Below are 4,887 nucleotides of genomic sequence, written 5' to 3'. Positions count from 1 at the left end.
AAATCCTTGACGATAGTAATTACTTTTATTTTTAACCTACATAGGTCCTACACTATCCTCCCTGCGTTATGTTTGAAGAATCTTAATTTCTATAAAGAAGAAAAAGAACATTTGTTGCAAGCGTTTGGTACAAACAGAGCTAACGTGAAGACACTTGATAAGAGAGGGACGACCCGAGGAGCAAGAGATAGAGAGAGTTGATGAGAGAAAGAGAGCTAATGAAAGAGAACATGTGCGTTTAGAGAAAGAGTAAACAATTCATTCATTTTAAATCTGATATGACATAAACGACTGCATACCGGTTGTATCTAATGACTGTATATAAAAGAACTGAAAGAAAAAAAAAATATTTACAACCAGCCAGGAAAACTGCTGGGACACCGCATCCCACATGGCCAAATTAAAGTACATTTATCGTCTTTTCATCTGCTCCTTCAGAGAACTTTCAGTGAGCTTTGTGAAAGTTATTTTCTTTTCAATTGTTTTAGGAAATAAAAAAAGTCAATTTGAAAGAAGAATAAAAAAAACTCATTGGACCCATATATAGGATCATTGATTCGTTGGGTCTTTTCTGTTCTTTCTTGTGCACGGTGATTGAAAGCGACGAAATTACCTTACCTCATGGAGATCGTACCCATGGAGAACAATGAATCCAAGAACTTCAAAACTCTCTTCTCATTCTATTCCAGCCATCTACCTCTTTATTTTTACTACTTGTTTTACAATTATTTTTTACATGTCTTGTTTGGTTGCCAAGAAAGTGGAAGAAAAGTATTTTGGAAGTGGCATTTTATCCTTTTTTTTTTTTTCTCCTCCTCCTCCTCCTCCTCCTGCTGGGGTAATGAAAAACTCTACTAAATTGGATCCGTTGGTGGAAAATAAAACTGAGCTGAAAAAGCTTTCCTGGACCACAAACACAATAGAGTGTTGGTGAAAAATAAAAGTTTGGTGAAAAAGCTTTCATTTTCTTTTACCCAGGAAATAGCTTTCTTCAGCTTGAAGGCTCATGCATAAGATTGTTCATACGGGTTGAGTTTTTTCTCGGTCTGGTCCGGAACCCAGGTAACCGGGTTCTGGCTCGAAATAACCCCAGGCTGGTACCTGCTTTTTAAAACCCGGGCCTATCCGACCCGGATGAGAGTTTTTACACCCGGTACCCGTTTCAAACCCGGTACCCGGGTTTAGCTATAAAAGGCCTCGTTACCAGCTTATTCGGGTCCCGGAGATGCCCTAGCCCCCCACGCCTCGAATCACAAGTCTCTCATCTACTCTCTCTCTCTCTCTCTGCTCTACGTCTGTGATATCCTAGCCCCTCCTGCAATCACTCTCTCATCAGCTCTATTTCTCTCTCTGCCATCTGCGATGCCTAACGATGAAAGTTCTTGAGCTTGGGATCCAAGATATTAGAACGTATTTCCGTTTTGGTATGTTTTCTTTATTCTCTTTGTTTTGTTATCTCTTTGTTGATTTTGGATTTTTTTTTATGAGAATGTTTGAATGTTAGATGAGTATTTTTATGGGTTAGATCTGTTTGAATGTTTGAGTATCTGTTTAGATCTGTTTAGCTACAAAATGTTAGAGCTGTGGGTTATTATTATTTGGAAGATTTGTTTAGATCTGTTATATCCAAAAACATATATATATATATATATATATATAATGAAGATTTGTTATGATTTGGAATAAATGGTTTTTAGGATGTTGTATCTTTGATTTTTCTAGATTATTTTTTAAAAATTAGTTGTGTTTCTTGGTGGAGTTTGGAAAAAAAATTAGTTGTGTTTCTCTCCCACCAATCATTCAACTTACGTGTCAAATGTTTTTTCCCCCTTTTTTGAAAAGTAATAAGATGTTAAGATAGAGCATATTACAACAAAAGATCAAGAAACTCGGGATACTGTGTATACATAGGCAAAGAGAGAGTTTTATTAGAGCTTGGATTCGATCCCAAATGTAATGTACACCTGGGCTCCCACCAGATGGAGTGGTATTTTCTTTTGGGGAGGGGGAGGTGTTTGAATTACGTGCTTACTGTCTTCATATTCTCTATGCATGAACTTATGAATGAAGTCCACGGGTTTGTAATTCAAACCATATAAGTGAAATGTGTTTACTAGTTTTGATGGGAAAATGCATTTATTATTTTAGAGGTTAACGGGGGGAAATCTACTTGTTTCGCTCTTATTTCCATGAAATAGATAAAAGTTTATCACCTTTAAGTTTGAGGTTTTGATATTTTCTTCCTAGCCATTGTGGGATTTGGTGTTCAATGATGCCTTGCATATTTCTTAGTAATATTATATAGTTAGTCAAGGATTAACAACTAATGTACATATAACTTAATCTATTTCTAGTCAAGTTCTTTTAGGTTCCTTGCAACATCACGGTCCATGGATGAGTAAAAGTCTATAACCATGATCTCTATAATTTCATATTTTGTTGACAATTATGGATCAACTATTGGAGAGTCTTACTCTGGCTTCTACCTGATGGTCCACATAAGACCAGTTTCATTTTCGTTTACCAAATAAATGGTGCTACTTTTGTCTTGCATGGCATTTTGCTCTGTGTTAAGATCTGGGTGCTGTCTAGGCTCCGTTAGTAATTAATTGAGCATAAATTCAGCTCTCTTGGTAATAATAATGGTTACAGGGAATCATAGAGTGAAGGGATTAAAAAGGTAAGTTTATTTTTTGTGTGATTTAACCTGTGGTGGCCAGTGGTGAATTTCAGTGCTTGTTTTCACTGATATAATCGTAATATTTGAGGTTGTTAATTGAATTTATGATTAGATGCCTGTCACTATTTATGATTTTGGTTTATATGGATCGATTGTCTTCTTTCTTAATGGTTTTCGGATTGGAAAAATAGTTTTTTCTCATGATCTGAGAGTGAAAGCTCAAGAGAAAATCCCTGATACCATTCATAGGTGGGCTATGCATGCTGGAAAGTCTTTAATGAACATTATTTTTTTAGCAAAGAATGATCTAAAAAACAAGTTTATTTGCTTTTATTTTCAAATTTAGCTGTCAATTTTGTAATATTTAGCAATGTATGTGTTTTGTAATATTCTTATCAAATTAGTTCAAACAATGTAATATGTAGTTAATTGCATCTTGTATGTATTTTGTAATATTTTTTTATTTTTATATGTATTTAGTTAAAAAGTTTAATTAATTGTTTATAGGCTCATGTTATATTATAGGCTTATGTTGTATTGAGAAATATGATTTGAAATTCTCAATGGAGACAAAATATTTGAAGTTCAATTAATAATAAAAAAACTTTTGTTAAAAAAAAAAAAAACCGGGTTCAACCCAGAACTCGAAATCCAGGTTTTGAAAAACTTGGATTCACCCGGGTTCCGGCCTGGGTCTGACCCGGACTAACCCGATCCGGGTAGACTCGGGTTCCCGAGTTGGAACCCATATGAATACCCCTACAGTCATGCATTTTTTCTCTTATTTTTCGTGTGTTTACTATTTTTTTTTTTAATATATTGGCTGACACATCAGTACATTACACGCCGGTTGTACGTAGGAGAGCTGTTTTATAAAACATCCTTCCACCCAAACAATCTTAATTATAAAAACAAATTATCTCAGATTTTATAAGATAGAAATTAAAATAACTTCTATAAAACTAAGATAAGGTATAAATCTGTCCATCATGTTTTATGTTCACCATCTTTTCATTCTCTTATTACGTTATATAAATAATTAGAAATTATATATTTTTGTCAACCGATTATTTGTATCCTATTAAAGAACGATAATTTTTTAAGCTGATCAGATAATAATGATTAAAAAAAAAATTTATTTTTATGTAATTCTCTCTTTAACTACGGCATTTCTCTTAAAAATATATGAAAAGCAGTACGCAGGTTTGGGATTAAAGATAAAATATAAAATTTTTATCTCATTATTATAATTTTTTTAAATTTTTAAATAATAATAATATTAAAAAATAATATTTTAAACTTTCATTTAAAATAAAAAATTTTCATCTCACTCTTTAAACCTGCTTTTAATCTATGATCGAAAATTTTTAAATTACAATAAAATTAGATCAAAAAAATATTATCTTTGTGATTAATTTAATTTGTAGAGTTTAAATTTTAAATTAAATTATATAATATAAATGATGTATAAAATTTTCAAATAAAAGTATTATATTTAAAATTGAAAAAATTTTAAACATACGCTTCATATTTTTGCACATAATTTAAAAATATATAATTTTATTATTCTATTTTTCTATTCTCATATTTCATGAAATATGAGAATAGAAGAATAAACTTAGATATTTTTAAAGAGCAGTATTACTTATAAGTTTCACATTTTGTACACTCACTTAAAAACATATTATTTTATATTTTTATCTTAAAAATATAAATATATTTAGAATCATTTTCATTACGTGGATAAAAAAATAAAATAATATATCTTTAAATAAATATGCAGAATGTGAGACTTATGTCTAAAATTTTTTATTTTTAAACGAAGAATAGGTTGTGAAATTCTGTTGCACGAATCTTAAAATCGATCAATACTTTTAACAAAGAAAAAATATTTGCATCAGCCGTATCCGCTGCACATTCGATGCATTGAGTGTTAAAAAAAAAAAAAAAGCGAGATGTGCAGCGGATACGGGCTGATGCAGAGCAAATCTCTTTAACAAAACCGGACAAGAAAAGAGCAAGGAAAAGAAAAAAAAAGAATAATGCTATTCTAAGGCCTCTACACCACACACCATCCACATGGCATAATTTGATTTGTAAAATTCAACTCTTAAAATTTATCTTCCAAATCAAATTATGCCATGTGGATTGTGTGTAGTGTAGAGGCTTTATAATAGAGTTATTCAAAAAAAAAAAAAACCTATAGG

Source organism: Juglans regia, chromosome 8 (assembly GCF_001411555.2).
Source record: "Juglans regia cultivar Chandler chromosome 8, Walnut 2.0, whole genome shotgun sequence".
NCBI lineage: Eukaryota > Viridiplantae > Streptophyta > Magnoliopsida > Fagales > Juglandaceae > Juglans > Juglans regia.
The sequence above is the reverse complement of the archived record's forward strand: the minus strand, read 5'-3'. Positions refer to the sequence as shown.